This window comes from Triticum urartu, chromosome 2A (assembly GCF_056163025.1).
Source record: "Triticum urartu cultivar PI428250 chromosome 2A, HENAU_Tu73, whole genome shotgun sequence".
Taxonomy (NCBI): domain Eukaryota; kingdom Viridiplantae; phylum Streptophyta; class Magnoliopsida; order Poales; family Poaceae; genus Triticum; species Triticum urartu.
Genome location: NC_141874.1, coordinates 337,440,240 through 337,459,883, shown reverse-complemented (window position 1 = coordinate 337,459,883; position 19,644 = coordinate 337,440,240).

Below are 19,644 nucleotides of genomic sequence, written 5' to 3'. Positions count from 1 at the left end.
GAGCACGATCAACCTGACCACGAGGGCCTGTTTCCTGCAAGCAAACGAAGAACAAGCAAGAAACTGAGATTGCAATCTGGATATTGCGAATATAAGATGAAAGCTTTATTGATCAAGGTGGGGTTCTGTGACGTCTTGGTCTGGTCGTTGGACACAAACGAAGTACGTGAAGTTGCAGCTATGGCGAACTTTTAATCTAAACAAAACCCAAAGTCTAAACGACGCCCTAAGGGCTGTATATATGGAGGAAGAGAGGGGAATTTCGTGGCCCTTGAGGGTGGGGTCCGAAACCAACCCTAACTCTTGTTTCCCCCACACATACGGACTCTAAAAATAGCCTATACTTAAGTATTTCGAAATTACATGGGCCTGGCCCATTAATAAGGTGACGCAGCACCTAGAATAGCCTATGGACGAATATTATGAAGTGGCATCTTGTATATTTCGTCCATGGCTTCATGCACTCCTTATGGCGGCTTCAAAGTCCTGAAATCATCACTTGTAACTCCGTTCTTGATCCCCTTGCGCATGCCATCAACTTCATGCGTGTTCTTGCTCCAATGTTCATCCTTCTCCAAGCTAGGCCCTTCATTTGAAAGCAAAACAAATGTATCCAATTTAGGCAGCATCATATTCTCATGAACATTAGAATCATTACCAAGAAACGAAAGTACCTGGTAATTTAATTGGCGTGCGCGAGCTCTAGTAATTGGTCCAGTATATGTAACAGTAGGGGCTGTGGGTGTAACAATGGTATTGATGTCCTCATCATCCTCCCCTTCTTGAAATGAAGTCGTCCTCGACGGAAGCTCATCTTCCCCACCCAAATAAGGCTTCAAATCTGCAATATTAAAAGTGGGACTAACCCCAAAATCTGCAGGTAGCTCAAGTTTATATGCATTATCATTTATTTTCTCTAAAACCTTAAAAGGACCATCAGCACGTGGCATTAGCTTTGATTTGCGCAGATTAGGAAATCTATCTTTACGCAAATGTAACCAAACAAGATCTCCAGGTGCAAACACAACATGTTTTCTACCCTTATCTCCAGCAAGTTTATATTTAGCATTCATACGCTCAATGTTTTCCTTAGTTAACTCATGCATTTTTAAAATCAATTCAGAACGTTCTTTAGCATCAAAATTAACCTTCTCCGAAGATGGAAGAGGCAACAAATCAATAGGTGCACGAGGTAGGAAACCATACACAATTTCAAAAGGGCACATCTTAGTAGTAGAATGCAATGAACGATTATAAGCAAATTCAATATGAGGCAAGCATTCTTTCCACATTTTCTTGTTATTCTTCAAAACAGCCCTAAGCATAGTAGACAATGTTCTATTGACTACTTCAGTTTGTCCATCAGTTTGGGGGTGACAAGTAGTACTAAAAAGCAGCTTAGTCCCCAACTTACCCCATAAACATCTCCAAAAGTGGCTAAGAAATTTAGTATCACGATCTGAAACAATAGTATTTGGCACACCATGTAAGCGAATAATTTCACGAAAGAACAAATCAGCAACATTAACAGCATCATCGCTTTTATGACATGGTATAAAGTGTGCCATTTTCGAGAACCTATCCACGACAACAAATATGCTATCCCTCCCCTTCTTTGTTCTAGGTAAACCTAAAACAAAGTCCATAGATATATCCTCCCAAGGAACACTAGGTACAGGCAAAGGCATATATAAACCATGAGGATTGAGTCGTGACTTAGCTCTTTGACATGTAGTGCAGCGAGCAACAAAACACTCAACATCCCGTCTCATCTTTGGCCAAAAGAAATGTGTAGCAAGTATATCCTCCGTCTTCTTGACGCCAAAGTGTCCCATTAATCCTCCTCCATGCGCCTCCTGCAACAACAAAAGACGAACGGAGCTAGCTGGAATGCATAGCTTGTTAGCACGAAACACAAATCCATCGTTAAGAACGAACTTGTTCCAAGTTCTCCCTTCCTTACAATTCTGCAATACATCTTTAAATTCAGCATCATTAACATATTGATCCTTGATGGTCTCCAAACCAAATATTTTAAAGTCAAGTTGTGAAAGCATAGTATAACGACGAGACAAGGCATCAGCAATAACATTTTCTTTACCCTTCTTGTGTTTAATCACATAAGGGAAAGTCTCAATGAATTCAACCCATTTAGCATGTCGACGGTTCAGTTTTGCTTGACTTTTAATGTGTTTCAAAGATTCATGATCAGAATGTATAACAAATTCCTTGGGCCATAAATAATGTTGCCATGTTTCTAAGGTCCGAACAAGAGCATATAATTCTTTATCATAAGTAGAATAGTTCAGACTAGGCCCACTCAATTTTTCAGAAAAGTATGCAACAGGTTTTCCATCTTGTAATAACACACCTCCTAATCCAATTCCACTAGCATCACATTCAAGCTCAAAAGTCTTATTGAAATTAGGAAGTTGGAGTAAAGGAGCATGTCTCAACTTATCTTTCAATACCGTGAAGGCTTCTTCCTGTGCGGTACCCCAAACAAAAGGTACATCCTTCTTTGTAAGCTCGTTGAGAGGTGCAGCAATGGTGCTGAAATCTCTCACAAAACGCCTATAGAAACCAGCGAGGCCAAGGAAACTCCTCACTTGTGTGACCGTTTTGGGCTGCGGCCAACTCTCAATAGCTTCAATCTTGGCTTTATCAACTTCAATTCCCTGTGGAGTAACAACATAGCCAAGAAAAGATACTCGGTCGGTGCAAAAGGTGCACTTTCCAAGGTTACCAAACAAACGTGCATCACGTAGAGCAATAAAAACAGCACGTAAATGTTCCAAATGTTCCTCCAAAGATTTGCTATAAATCAATATGTCATCAAAGTAAACTACCACAAATCGTCCAATGAAAGCACGTAAAACTTCGTTCATTAACCTCATGAAAGTACTAGGTGCATTAGTTAACCCAAAAGGCATGACTAACCACTCATATAATCCAAACTTAGTTTTAAATGCTGTTTTCCATTCATCTCCCAATTTCATACGAATTTGATGGTAACCACTACGCAAATCAACTTTGGAGAATATTGTAGAGCCACTCAATTCATCAAGCATATCATCTAGCCTAGGAATAGGATGACGATAACGAATAGTAATATTATTAATGCCTCTACAATCAACGCACATACGCGACGTACCATCCTTTTTCGGCACTAAAATGATAGGAACAGCACAAGGACTAAGGGATTCGCGTATATAACCTTTGTCGAGCAGTTCTTGTACTTGACGCATAATCTCCTTCGTCTCCTCTGGATTGGTATGGTATGGTGCCCGGTTGGGTAATGATGCACCGGGAATTAAGTCAATTTGATGCTCAATCCCGCGAATAGGTGGTAATCCTGGTGGCACGTCTTGTGGAAAGACGTCGGCGAACTCCTGCAAAATGTTAGTGACAGCAGGAGGCAAAGAGGAAGGCACGTCCTCGAATGAAAATAATGCCTCTTTGCACACAAAAGCATAGCAAACAGATTTGCTAAAATCTAGATCATCAATATCAGATTTGGTGGCAAGTAAACATGCACTTTTCAATTTAATTTCAGAAGCAACACTAGATTGTTTATTATTATTAGGCTGCATTTGTTGCTCAAATTCTTTTGCCACAATCTGATTTTCACTCTTAGTTTTCTCCTGTTTTGCTTTATTAGCTCTATTAATATCATCTTTCAAAATGGAATCAGGAGTCATAGGAAGCAAAGTAATATTTTTATCCTTATGAACAAGAGTATACTGATTGTTTCTACCATGGTGAATAGAATTTTTATCAAATTGCCATGGTCTACCAAGTAATAAGGAACATGCTTGCATAGGTACCACATCACAATCAACATAATCAGCATATGTAGAGATACTAAAATGCACACGAACAGTACGTGTTACCTTAACCTTGCCGCTGTTGTTGAACCATTGGATGTAGTAAGGATGTGGATGTGGTCTGGTGGTGAGAGATAGCTTCTCCACCATCTCGATGCTAGCCAAGTTATTGCAACTCCCTCCATCTATGATCACGCGAACAGAACGTTCCTTCACAACTCCCTTTGTATGGAACAAATTATGCCTCTCATTTTGCTCAGCTTGTGTAACCTGCACACTCAAAACACGTTGAGCAACTAAACATTCATACCTGTCAGCATCTTCAGGAGCCATGTATTGCGTCTCATGATCAGAATCGTCTCCACCGTGTTCGTCACGTGTAATAAGAGCCAAAGTCTCCTCATCATAGTCACTAGCGGACTCATACCCACCATCCTCAGTAACAATCATCACACGCTTAGATGGGCATTCTCTCGCATAATGACCTCCACCCTTGCAACGTCGACAAATAATATCATGTGTTTGCCCTGTTGATGCCATGGATGAAGAAGAGCTCTTTGCAGGCCCAGAAGGTGTGCTCTTGAAAACAAAGCCGTCCTCGGCGTTGCTTAATCTGAAATGTGGCTAACAAAAGAGACAAGATGTACATGTTGTATATGTATATGTCATCCAGTTTAACTTCCCTTGATTTTTGCACGTATGACACATGTATACATGAGTAACTTTCATAGTTCATAAAAACTAAAGCCAAAAAATTATCACAAGAAGTAGAAGGCATGAAAATATTAGAACTCAGTTTGCACATATAAGTGAAGCTCTTATTCATTTCAAAAGATTCGCAATGTTCATCCTTAAACCATCCCAACTTTGGTGAATAAACCTTACTTGCATCAAATTTACATGCTACAACATGCTTAAATAAGCAAACATGCAATAAGTCATTGGACACAGAATCATCACCAAGATTGGAGGCCATATCAAAATGATTAAACATTAGTTCTTTTGCATCAACAGTTAATTCAATGGGTGCACTCAAAATTGTTGATATTTCAGTTGTTTGATCACTCTCTAAAATAGGTGGTGTGCTCAAATCAACAGGTAACTCAATACATGACGCATTCAAGTTAACTAGGCATGCATCTTTCTCATGTGAAGTTATATCATCAATATCTTTACTGTTACCTTGTGGCAAAGATGTAGTTGATGTAGGTACGGACGTTGACAATGTACCATACCCTTGAGATGATGCCGCGCTCATAATCCAAGGTGCAATGATGGAGGAACCCACCGGCCGTGGTGAGCATGAACTGGAATAGTAGTTGTTGTAGTCACCTAATGCATCCTCCTGTATCTGTCTCTCAAAGGTACAAGCACGGACATACATACCAGTAATGCAACGAGGAATATACTGAAATCTTGCCTGAATATCATGGTTCAAACCACCACAAAATCTATTCATTGTATCATTCTCAGATTCTTCTATGTCACAATGATGCATATAAGATTTGAACTCTTGGTAGTAAGCATGAACAGTGTTGTTGCCTTGTTTACATTGTTCAAATTTGCGAAGCAATTCACGACGATAATAAGGAGGGAAAAATTGTTGTCTCATTACAGCTTTCAAAACTTTCCAAGTTGTGGGTTGGTTATCAATGTTTTTCTTACAATGTACACTCCACCAAACAGAAGCAAAATCAATAAATGCTCTAGTGGCTGCTCGCACTCGCTCAAGTTCAGAAAAGTCATGGTGACTAAAAACTTGTTCTACTTCAAGCTCCCAAGCTAGATAAGTAGTAGGATTAAATCTACCCTCAAATGACGGTAAAAAGATAACCTGACCATGTGCTTGTGTGTGTTTTCCCAACTCTCGTGATGGTGAAGATGTGTCCGTCGTCCAAGAACTTCTATCTCTGGAACCTGTCATGATTAGTAGAAACAAGAACCAAAATTCGAGAATAATGTTCCTATGAACTACTAGGATGTGGTTGTAAAGTGCTCACAGTAAAGCAAATATCAATATCTTACAAGTTCTTACCATGCAGCAGGTGGTGAGAGGCAACTAGCGGTGTCAAATAACTCTGAAGATTGTGTAAAGCGATTGCCAGGGGAACGTACGTATACACGGTGTAGAAATATGTGGAGCTGGGTTGGCTATATATGGTAGCAAAAGATTAGCAATAATCAATTCAGAGATGCGATGTTGAATAAACGCTCAACGACGGTACTGTGCTGGTCCTAGGCTAGACCGAACTAGAGACGCGAGCCTAGAACACTAATGAGGTCACGTCATAGCACAACTAGCATCAATGAAGGATACTAAGTAGCTCTGGACAGCAAGATATAAGTGAAGATCACAACGGCAGTAAAGATAATGAGGTGAAACAACAGCCAAGCAGGATATAACAACAACTTTGTCTCCAACTTTCCTCTAAAAAAGTTTGTGCCGATTTTTTTGTTTTTTTTTCTTCTCTCTTTTTTTTCCTCACACTTTTTTTCTTTCTCTCCTTTTTTTTCTCTGACTTTTTTTTCTCCTTTTTTTCTCTCTTTTTTTTTCTCCCTCTTTCCAAAACAAACTAGATAAGATGCAGATTGGATCAAGTGAAGATGTGAACGATCTCAACTATTATTATGACAATGAATGGTGGGTAGCACGTGGTGGAAATTGATGGATGGGTGGTGGACAGCGGAAGAGATAATGATGCAGCGGTGGCGTGACTAATGTGAATAGAACTCGAAACTCTAAACGAACTAGACACTAAGACCAGCAACTCGACACGACGATGCAACCGATAATTCAACTATGCAAGCAATGAAAAGAAAATTGCAAAGGCTCAGACTGGCTTGGACCAAGGATGAATAGATCTAACTCTTTTTTGTGGCTTTTTCTTGGACAATAGGTAAGAAAATAAATCTAATCTAGGAAAACTGGAAATTCTCACCGAGCAACCTGAAAACTGATACCACTTGATAGAGGCGAGGGTGTCCTGATCTTTCGATGAGATGATAACTATCGATTTGGTGGAGACGACTTTTACGATCCGACTACAAACGTGCACGACGTTGTGCCTTAGCAATCGCTAAACCAATCTCCTGAGGTTACTGACGATGCCGGAAGCACGGTCAGCCTGACCACGAAGGTCTATTCCTGCAAGCAATCGAAGAACAAGCAAGAATATGATAAAGCAATCTGAATATTGCAAATATATATGAGGTATTGATAATGGTGGGGATCCGTAAGCGGTCTTGGTCTGGTCGTTGGACACAAACGAAGTACACGAAGTTGCAATGGCTAACTTTTAACTAAACAAAATCCCAAGGAAAAAGCTACTAGATGGATCTACTTATATAGGAGCAAGGGGTGGCGGCCAAGGAGGTGGGAGGACGTCCCAAGGCAGCCTAAAACTAACCCTAGGTCGTACAAGGCTCATGGGCCCAAGTGGAGGTGATGCAACACCTTTGGGCTTGTAGTTTGACTCGGATTCTGCTGCAACGTCAGATTGTTTCGTCCGTAACTCAACGCTCCGGACGAATTTGAAGGTGAATCCAATTGGGTTGGAAAGAGCACGAAATCTAGTTTCCAACAAAAAAAAATCACCCAATTCGGAGTCCGTATGAAAAAGTTGTTGGCGTTTTGAGTCAGGTATGTCTGTGCAGTCCGAATCTGAATCCAGAACGTGAGAGACTTGGACTCTATCTTCTCTTGGCCCAAAAGTGACGTGAGAGGACTTTTTGAACACAACCTAAACTTCTCCTTTTCCCTTATCTTCATATGTGGATTGTACAAATGTCCCATACACCTGCAATTAGACAAAACACAAAAGTGTGTGAAGTATTTTTGTTCTGGATAACATAAATAGATTATTGAATAGTTTGCATTAGAAATCACCTGACAAATATGCATGTATGCAATATTTTTGGTCGTATCCAAGGTATTCATGTCCTCATCATAGGGTCCGTTGGATGGACTTGTAATTTGACTATTTCTTCTGCTGGTTTGAAGGAGGTGGATTTGGGTCGTTTGTCCAGGATTACATCGTCCCTATCCATCGTGGAGAGTAATGCGGTTAATTCTTTGGCCGCGAGGGCTTCAGATAATGCGTCAAGGGCCAGGGATGCGGTTTTATTTTCGGCACGGAGTGCTATGTCCGGATCACTAGCGAGAGTGATTATGCCGTTGGGCCTAGGCATCTTGAGCTTCATATACCCATAGTGAGGTATAGCCTGGAAGCGTGTAAATGCATCTTGCCCCAATAGGGCGTGATATCCAATGTTGAAAGGGGCCACTTGGAAGGTTAGTCCTTCGGTCCGATAGTTCTCCGGTGTGCCGACTACCACGTCGAGCGTGATTTTTCCCGCGCATCGCGCCTCCCGACTAGGAATAATTCCCTTGAAGGTCGTGCTACTTTGCTTGATGCGGCTCCTGTCTATTTCCATTTTACTGAGTGTATCCTCGTAAATGAGGTTTAGTCCGCTGCCTCCGTCCATGAGAACCTTGGTGAGCCGAAAGCCATCCATGATCGGACTGAGGACCAAGGCGGCTGGTGCCCGGATTGTCCTGAATTTTGGTTCGCCAACGACATCGAAAATTATGGCCGTGATGTTCCAAGGGTTTGTTGCTGCGATTTGGCAGACTTCGGCGAGGTTGCGGAGTGCCCTTTTATGCTTATTGTTTGAAGCGAAAGTCTCAAAGATTGTCAGTACTCTGAGGTCGTCGTCTTCTGGGGGATATTGCTCTGGGTTATTTTTGGTGAGGATATCCTCGCCGCTCTTGGCCACCTGCCGGAGTATCCAACATGCTCTAAGGCTGTGGGTTGATATAGTATCTGGTGTTGTGTGTAACTTGCATGGTCCATCGAGCCATCCCTCCAGAACGGTTCCGTGTCCCGTAATGGGCTTATATTTCTTTATCAGTGGGCTGGGCATGCCACGAGGGTGCGTCCTTTTCACCTGAACGAGGGATTTGGTGGAAACCAATGGTTCCCAGCAAGCTTCCTGACTTTTCCAGGCGCTTTCCATTGCGCAGTACTTGTATACTATGGTTGCCAAGTCTGTGAAGCGTGATATGCGACAACGGTTGATGGCGTTGAGGATTCCTTCATCCGTGCAATTGCTGCGGAACGCTGAGATCGCATCTTCGTCGTGGCAATCTTCAATCTTATCTTTGAGAAGGAGGAATCTGGCCCAGAAGTGGTGGACCGTTTCCTGATACTACTGTCGTATGCCCATGAGAGTGCTTATATCTGGGTGGTGGGTGGTTTGAAATCCGAACCCTGACCCAATTTAGGATTCAGAGTTTGAAGAACTTTAGGACTTAGTAGTTAGGGCTCCGAGATGTCAATTGATTTTTTGGCCTTGTCGTCCGATTCTATGTTCGGAGTACAGGACATGCCTTTCTGCAGGTAGGTGTCCGACACTTCAATTTTGGAGGTCCAAACGTAGTTCGTCCTCAATATAGAGGAGTTGTTGTCTTGCTCCTCTACTACCGCTATTTGATGGGTGATCGGCAGAGTTTTAATTTCTCTCTCGTCAGGTTTAAGCCCAATCCGATCATAGTCCGTGGCGACCCCCAGGGCGGCAATGCGATCTAGGAGCTTGTTTAAATATGACAGCTCCACTGGATCCATCTGCGAGGAGTACTTGGAGTCAACATGGAGGGGATTTTTGATGACCCGAGAAGTCATCGTGGGCTTAATGCCCGAACAGGCGGTCATGATGAAGCTGCCCAGCCGGAGGGTTTGGCCTGGGGCCAGTGTTCCTCTGGAGGTGACATTGTCCTTGAGAACAAGGCGAGCTATCGATCCTATCTTTCGACGTCACAACGGAACTCTCAATGAAAGCACCAATGTCGGTGTCAAAACCAGCGGATCTCGGGTAGGGGGTCCCAAACAATGCGTCTAAGGTCGATGGTAACAGGAGACGGGGGAGACAATGTTTACCCAGGTTCAGGCCCTCTCTATGGAGGTAATACCCTACTTCATGCTTGATTGATCTTGATGAATATGAGTATTACAAGAGTTGATCTACCACGAGAACGTAATGGCTAAACCCTAAAAGTCTAGCCTCTCTGACTATGATTATGAGGATATATGTCTATGGACCTAGCCCTCCGATTTATGGACACCAGAGGGATCTAGGGTTACATAGGGTCGGTTACAGAGAAAGGAATCTTCATATTTGATCGCCAAGCTTGCCCTCCACGCCAAGGAGAGTCCCATCCGGACACGGGTGGAGTCTTCGGTCTTCGTATCTTCAGAGCCCATCAGTCCGGCCCATGTCCAATAGGTCGGACGCCCGAGGACCCCTTAGTCTAGGACTCCCTCACTCACCGCCACCTCCTGCTCACCTGGCTCGTTCTGATCCACGCCCGAGACCCCTAGAGCCGTCCAGCTCTCCCTCTCTCTCTCCCTCGAATGCTCCCCTTCCTCTGCTTCCTTCCCCGCATGCGCCTGGGCGCCCCTGTCGCTGCCGCTCATGATAGAGGCTAAGGTGTCCCGATGTTTCGATGAGATGGTGGCTATCGTTTTCTGTGGGAGTCGACTTTGACGATCCGACTACGAACGTGCGAGACGTCGCGCCTTAGCAATCGCTAAACCAACTTCCGAGGGTTATTGACCACGCCGGAGCACGATCAACCTGACCACGAGGGTCTGTTTCCTACGAGCAAACGAAGAACAAGCAAGAAACTGAGATTGCAATCTGCATAATGCGAATATAAGATGAAAGCTTTATTGATCAAGGTGGGGTTCTGTGACATCTTGGTCTGGTCGTTGGAAACAAACGAAGTACGCGAAGTTGCAGCTATGGCGAACTTTTAATCTAAACAAAACCCAAGGTCTAAACGACGCCCTAAGGGCTGTATATATGGAGGAAGAGGGGGGAATTTCGTGGCCCTTGAGGGTGGGGTCCGAAACCAACCCTAACTCTTGTTTCCCCACACATACGGACTCTAAAAATAGCCTATACTTAAGTATTTCGAAATTACATGGGCCTGGCCCATTAATAAGGTGACGCAGCACCTAGATTAGCCTATGGACGAATATTATGAAGTGGCATCTTGTATATTTCGTCCAAGGCTTCATGCACTCCTTATGGCGGCTTCAAAGTCCTGAAATCATCACTTGTAACTCCGTTCTTGATCCCCTTGCGCATGCCATCAACTCCATGCGTGTTCTTGCTCCAATGTTCATCCTTCTCCAAACTAGGCCCTTCATTTGTAAGCAAAACAAATGTATCCAATTTAGGCAGCATCATAATCTCATGAACATTAGAATCATTACCAAGAAACGAAAGTACCTGGTAATTTAATTGGCGTGCGCGAGCTCTAGTAATTGGTCCAGTATATGTAACAGTAGGGGCTGTGGGTGTAACAATGGTATTGATGTCCTCATCATCCTCCCCTTCTTGAAATGAAGTCGTCCTCGACGGAAGCGCATCTTCCTCACCCAAATAAGGCTTCAAATCTGCAATGTTAAAAGTGGGACTAACCCCAAAATCTATAGGTAGCTCAAGTTTATATGCATTATCATTTATTTTCTCTAACACCTTAAAAGGACCATCAGCACGTGGCATTAGCTTTGATTTGCGCAGATTAGGAAATCTATCTTTACACAAATGTAACCAAACAAGATCTCCAGGCGCAAACACAACATGTTTTCTACCCTTATCTCCAGCAAGTTTATATTTAGCATTCATACGCTCAATGTTTTCCTTAGTTAACTCATGCATTTTTAAAATCAATTCAGAACGTTCTTTAGCATCAAAATTAACCTTCTCTGAAGATGGAAGAGGCAACAAATCAATAGGTGCACGAGGTAGGAAACCATACACAATTTCAAAAGGGCACATCTTAGTATTAGAATGCAATGAACGATTATAAGCAAATTCAATATGAGGCAAGCATTCTTCCCACATTTTCTTGTTATTCTTCAAAACAGCCCTAAGCATAGTAGACAATGTTCTATTGACTAGTTCAGTTTGTCCATCAGTTTGGGGGTGACAAGTAGTACTAAAAAGCAGCTTAGTCCCCAACTTAGCCCATAAACATCTCCAAAAGTGGCTAAGAAATTTAGTATCACGATCTGAAACAATAGTATTTGGCACACCATGTAAGCGAATAATTTCACGAAAGAACAAATCAGCAACATTAACAGCATCATCGCTTTTATGACATGATATAAAGTGTGCCATTTTCGAGAACCTATCCACGACAACAAATATGCTATCCCTACCCTTCTTTGTTCGAGGTAAACCTAAAACAAAGTCCGTAGATATATCCTCCCAAGGAACACTAGGTACAGGCAAAGGCATATATAAACCATGAGGATTGAGTCGTGACTTAGCTCTTTGACATGTAGTGCAGCGAGCAACAAAACGCTCAACATCCCGTCTCATCTTTGGCCAAAAGAAATGTGTAGCAAGTATATCCTCCGTCTTCTTGACGTCGAAGTGTCCCATTAATCCTCCTCCATGCGCCTCCTGCAACAACAAAAGACGAACGGAGCTAGCTGGAATGCATAGCTTGTTAGCACGAAACACAAATCCATCGTTAAGAACGAACTTTTTCCAAGTTCTCCCTTCCTTACAATTCTAAAATACATCTTTAAATTCAGCATCATGAACATATTGATCTTTGATGGTCTCCAAACCAAATATTTTAAAGTCAAGTTGTGAAAGCATAGTATAACGACGAGACAAGGCATCAGCAATAACATTTTCTTTACCCTTCTTGTGTTTAATGACATAAGGGAAAGTCTCAATGAATTCAACCCATTTAGCATGTCTACGGTTCAGTTTTGCTTGACTTTTAATGTGTTTCAAAGATTCATGATCAGAATGTATAACAAATTCCTTGGGCCATAAATAATGTTGCCATGTTTCTAAGGTCCGAACAAGAGCATATAATTCTTTATCATAAGTAGAATAGTTCAGACTAGGCCCACTCAATTTTTCAGAAAAGTATGCAACAGGTTTTCCATCTTGTAATAACACACCTCCTAATCCAATTCCACTAGCATCACATTCAAGCTCAAAAGTCTTATTGAAATTAGGAAGTTGGAGTAAAGGAGCATGTGTCAACTTATCTTTCAATACCGTGAAGGCTTCTTCCTGTGCGGTACCCCAAACAAATGGCACATCCTTCTTTGTAAGCTCGTTGAGAGGTGTAGCAATGGTGCTGAAATCTCTCACAAAACGCCTATAAAAACCAGCGAGGCCAAGGAAACTCCTCACTTGTGTGACCGTTTTGGGCTGCGGCCAACTCTCAATAGCTTCAATCTTGGCTTTATCAACTTCAATTCCCTGTGGAGTAACAACATAGCCAAGAAAAGATACTCGGTCGGTGCAAAAGGTGCACTTTCCAAGGTTTCCAAACAAACGTGCATCACGTAGAGCAATAAAAACAGCACGTAAATGTTCCAAATGTTCCTCCAAAGAGTTGTTATAAATCAATATGTCATCGAAGTAAACTACCACAAATCGTCCAATGAAAGCACGTAAAACTTCGTTCATTAACCTCATGAAAGTACTAGGTGCATTAGTTAACCCAAAAGGCATGACTAACCACTCATATAGTCCAAACTTAGTTTTAAATGCTGTTTTCCATTCATCTCCCAATTTCATACGAATTTGATGGTATCCACTACGCAAATCAACTTTGGAGAATATTGTAGAGCCACTCAATTCATCAAGCATATCATCTAGCCTAGGAATAGGATGACGATAACGAATAGTAATATTATTTATGCCTCTACAATCAACGCACATACCATCCTTTTTCGGCACTAAAATGATAGGAACAGCACAAGGACTAAGGGATTCGCGTATATAACCTTTGTCGAGCAGTTCTTGTACTTGACGCATAATCTCCTTCGTCTCCTCTGGATTGGTACGGTATGGTGCACGGTTGGGTAGCGAAGCACCGGGAATTAAGTCAATTTGATGCTCAATCCCTCGAATAGGTGGTAATCCCGGTGGCACGTCTTGTGGAAAGACGTCAGCGAATTCCTGCAAAATGTTAGTGACAGCAGGTGATGAGGACATCAATACCATTGTTACACCCACAGCCCCTACTATTACATATACTGGACCAATTACTAGAGCTCGCGCACGCCAATTAAATTACCAGGTACTTTCGTTTCTTGGTAATGATTCTAATGTTCATGAGATTATGATGCTGCCTAAATTGGATACATTTGTTTTGCTTTCAAATGAAGGGCCTAGCTTGGAGAAGGATGAACATTGGAGCAAGAACACGCATGGAGTTGATGGCATGCGCAAGGGGATCAAGAACGGAGTTACAAGTGATGATTTCAGGACTTTGAAGCCGCCATAAGGAGTGCATGAAGCCTTGGACGAAATATACAAGATGCCACTTCATAATATTCGTCCATAGGCTATTCTAGGTGCTGCGTCACCTTATTAATGGGCCAGGCCCATGTAATTTCGAAATACTTAAGTATAGGCTATTTTTAGAGTCCGTATGTGTGGGGAAACAAGAGTTAGGGTTGGTTTCGGACCCCACCCTCAAGGGCCACGAAATTCCCCCCTCTTCCTCCATATATACAGCCCTTAGGGCGTCGTTTAGACTTTGGGTTTTGTTTAGATTAAAAGTTCGCCCTAGCTGCAACTTCTCGTATTTCGTTTGTGTCCAACGACCAGACCAAGACGTCACAGAACCCCACCTTGATCAATAAAGCTTTCATCTTATGTTCGCAATATCCAGATTGCACTCTCAGTTTCTTGCTTGTTCTTCGTTTGCTCGCAGGAAACAGGCCCTCGTGGTCAGGTTGATTGTGCTCCAACGTGGTCAATAACCCCTTGGAAGTTGGTTTAGCGATTGCTAAGGCGCGACGTCTCGCACGTTCGTAGTCGGATCGTCAAGGTCGACTCCCACAGAAAACGATAGCCACCATCTCATCGAAACATCGGGACACCTTTGCCTCTATCAAGTGGTATCAGATTTCCAGGTTGCTCGGTGAGATTTTTACAGTTTTTCGTAGATTAGATCGAGTCTGTTCTTCATACCTACAGTCCACGAAAAAGCCACAAAAAAAATTAGGGTTAGTTCATCATATCCGAACCAATCTAAGCCTTTGCATAATCTTTTTAGGGTTTTTGCTTTGTTGAATTTGCGGCTGCATCGTCGTGTCAAGTTGCTTGTCTTAGAGTCTAGTCTTTTAGAGTTTCGAGTTTTGGTCATAAGTTGTCACGCCGCCGCCGCACCATCATCATCGCCCATCTACCACCATTGCTTATCCGCCACCGTTCTGAATCCGTATCCATATACCACCACCAATCCGTATCCATGTACCACCACCAATCTGTATCCGTATACCACCACCAATCTGTAACCATATATCCACCACCAATCCGAGTTCTTCTCATATTAGGTTTGTTCTTGAGATCAATCTCAATTCCGATTCGTGTTTCCTTGCCTGCGTAGGTCTCGGGAAAAAAAAAGAGTCTGGAGACCCCCGGGCAGTTTTTAGGCCAAAATTTTCACGGGCAAAAATATTTTTTCCCTATCCTATTTTTAGGTTTTTCTGAGTCTTTTGAGCCACGTGCCATCATAGTGATTTTTTGTCGCACTTTTTCGTCGTCGCTGCCCTGATTTCCGAAAAAAAAGTGAAAAAAAAAATTTCGTGCCCATCCTATCAGTTTGACGAGGGAAGAGTTTTGAGACACTCGCCATTATAGTAACTTTTCGCAAAAAAAAAGAGCGCAAAAAAAAGAGGAGCGCAAAAAAAAGCGAAAAAAAAAGTTCCAGAGTGTGCTTTTCCCTTATTTACGTGCAGCGCCGTGATTTTGTTAGTGTTCTAGGCTTGCGTCTCTAGCACGGTCTACCCTAGGACCAGCACAGTACCGTCGTTGAGCGTTTTTTCAACTTTGCAACTCTGAATTGATTATTGCTGACCCTTTTTGCTACCATACTATAAGCCTTCCCAGCTTCACATACCTCTACGTCGTGCGTTTGACTCTCCCTGGCAATCGCTCTATCCAAGCTTTTGAGAGTTTTGACTACAACGGTTGCCGATCACCGCCTGCTGCTGGGTAAGAACTGGTAAGAATTTGAGATTTGCTTGACGGATTTGTGACACCCGCCACCAACACCTCTTGTTAGTATTCTGTAGGATCATATTCTTGTGTGTTTTCTATTGTTGCTAACCATGGCAGGATCACAAGCCGACGAGACTGACTGGGAGAACATGACGAATCAGGAGTTGCATGATAAATTTCAGCAAATGATGAATGGACAGGTGCAGGATGTGCTAAACAGATTTGAAGAGGCCATGGAGAAGATAGATGACATGGAGAAGACGTTCGAAACAAAGCTCGATAACAGGTTTAATGAATTGCTCGCGCGTCTTCCACCACCACCACCGGCTGCACCTAACGCACCTCTACAACAACAACAACGACGACTACCTACACATCGTGAAACAGCCCTCCGCCGAGCGAGCCGTCTCCCTCTTGCACCTGGCCAAACTGTTGGTGCTGCTGTTGCTACTTCTGTGGCTCCTGCTGCTGATGCGGAGGAGGATGATTTTGCTGGCGATTACGAGGATGAGGTTGATCAAAATCAGAACTACGTGCCACCACCAGCACAGCAACCATCAGGTCGTCCACATGCAAATACTGGCAATGGTAGGGCTCACCGTTAGGTACGAGATCATGACCATCTCCCTAAACTAAAATTCAATATTCCACCATTTGAGGGTAGATATGTTCCTGATATATATCTTACTTGGGAGTTAGAAACCGAACAACGATTTACATGTTTACAATATCCCGAGGAGAGATGTGTTCCTACTGCTGTTTGTGCATTCACTAGTTTTGCATGTGTTTGGTGGTCCGAGCATTGTAGATTATATCCCATTCCTGCTACTTGGGCTGCTTTGAAAACTGCTATGCGTACTCGTTGGGTTCCACCATATTATCAACGTGAATTACTTCAAAAATTGCAGCGCTTAAGACAGGGAAAAAATTCTGTAGAAGAATATTATCAGGAATTACAAACTGGCATGATTAGATGTGGTATTGTTGAGGAGAATGAAGCTATGCTTGCACGTTTTATGGGTGGATTAAATAGAGAGATTCAGACGATTCTAGAGTATAAGGAGTATACTAATATCACTCGTTTATTCCATCTTGCTTGTAAAGCTGAACGTGAAGTGCAGGATCGACAGGCATTGGCGCGGACTAACTTTTCTGCAGGTCGACCTTCTTCATGGACACCACGTGCATCATCTACTTTCACACGTTCTGCTACACCGGCGCCTCCGTCGGCTGCCACCCCCAACCGTGATACAATAAAGCAGGCACAATCACCACTATCTGCCAAGAGCACACCTTCTGGGCCTGCAAAGAGCTCTTCTTCATCCATGGCATCAACAGGGCAAACACATGATATTATTTGTCGACGTTGCAAGGTGGAGGTCATTATGCGAGAGAATGCCCATCTAAGCGTGTGATGATTGTTACTGAGGATGGTGGGTATGAGTCCGCTAGTGACTATGATGAGGAGACTTTGGCTCTTATTACACGTGACGAACACGGTGGAGACGATTCTGATCATGAGACGCAATACATGGCTCCTGAAGATGCTGACAGGTATGAATGTTTAGTTGCTCAACGTGTTTTGAGTGTGCAGGTTACACAAGCTGAGCAAAATCAGAGGCATAATCTGTTCCATACAAAGGGAGTTGTGAAGGAACGTTCTGTTCGCGTGATCATAGATGGAGGGAGTTGCAACAACTTGGCTAGCATCGAGATGGTGGAGAAGCTATCTCTCACCACAAGACCACATCCACATCCTTACTACATCCAATGGTTCAACAACAGCGGCAAGGTTAAGGTAACACGTACTGTTCTTGTGCATTTTAGTATCTCTACATATGCTGATTATGTTGATTGTGATGTGGTACCTATGCAAGCATGTTCCTTATTACTTGGTAGACCATGGCAATTTGATAAAAATTCTATTCACCATGGTAGAAACAATCAGTATACTCTTGTTCATAAGGATAAAAATATTACTTTGCTTCCTATGACTCCTGATTCCATTTTGAAAGATGATATTAATAGAACTAATAAAGCAAAACAGGAGAAAACGAAGAGTGAAAATCAGATTGTGGCAAAAGAATTTGAGCAACAAATGCAGCCTAATAATAATAAACAATCTAGTGTTGCTTCTGAAATTAAATTGAAAAGTGCATGTTTACTTGCCACCAAATCTGATATTGATGATCTAAATTTTAGCAAATCTGTTTGCTATGCTTTTGTGATGAGGACATGACTACCTTGGATACGACCAAAAATATTGCATACATGCATATTTGTCAGGTGATTTCTAATGCAAACTATTCAATAATCTATTTATGTTATCCAGAACAAAAATACTTCACAAACTTTTGTGTTTTCTCTAATTGTAGGTGTATGGGACATTTGTACAATCCACATATGAAGATAAGGGAAAAGGAGAAGTTTAGGTTGTGTTCAAAAAGTCCTCTCACGTCACTTTTGGGCCAAGAGAAGATAGAGTCCAAGTCTCTCACGTTCTGGATTCAGATTCGGACTGCACAGACATACCTGACTCAAAACGCCAACAACTTTTTCATACGGACTCCGAATTGGGTGATTCTTTTTTTGTTGGAAACTAGATTTCGTGCTATTTCCAACCCAATTGGATTCACCTTCAAATTCGTCTGGAGCGTTGAGTTACAGATGAAACAATCTGACGTTGCAGCAGAATCCGAGTCAAACTACAAGCCCAAAGGTGTTGCATCACCTCCACTTGGGCCCATGAGCCTTGTACGACCTAGGGTTAGTTTTAGGCTGCCTTGGGACGTCCTCCCACCTCCTTGGCCGCCACCCCTTGCTCCTATATAAGTAGATCCATCTAGTAGCTTTTTCCTTGGGATTTGTTTAGTTAAAAGTTAGCCATTGCAACTTCGTGTACTTCGTTTGTGTCCAACGACCAGACCAAGACCGCTTACGGATCCCCACCATTATCAATACCTCATATATATTTGCAATATTCAGATTGCTTTATCATATTCTTGCTCGTTCTTCGATTGCTTGCAGGAATAGACCTTCGTGGTCAGGCTGACCGTGCTTTCGGCATCGTCAGTAACCTCAGGAGATTGGTTTAGCGATTGCTAAGGCGCAACGTCGTGCACGTTTGTAGTCGGATCGTCAAAGTCGTCTCCACCAAATCGATAGTTATCATCTCATCGAAAGATCGGGACACCCTCGCCTCTATCAAGTGGTATCAGTTTTCAGGTTGCTCGGTGAGAATTTCCAATTTTCCTAAATTAGATTTATTTTCTTACCTATTGTCCAAGAAAAAGCCACAAAAAAGAGTTAGATCTATTCATCCTTGGTCCAAGCCAGTCTGAGCCTTTGCAATTTTCTTTTCATTGCTTGCATAGTTGAATTATCGGTTGCATCGTCGTGTCGAGTTGCTGGTCTTAGTGTCTAGTTCGTTTAGAGTTTCGAGTTCTGTTCACATTAGTCACGCCACCGCTGCATCATTATCTCTTCCGCTATCCACCACCCATCCATCAATTTCCACCACGTGCTACCCACCATTCATTGTCATAATAATAGTTGAGATCGTTCACATCTTCACTTGATCCAATTTGCATCTTATCTAGTTTGTTTTGGAAAGAGGGAGAAAAAAAGAGAGAAAAAACGAGAGAAAAAAAAGGAGAAAAAAAAGTCAGAGAAAAAAAAAGAGAGAAAGAAAAAAAAAGTGTGAGGAAAAAAAAAGAGAGAAGAAAAAAAACAAAAAAATCGGCACAAACTTTTTCAGAGGGAA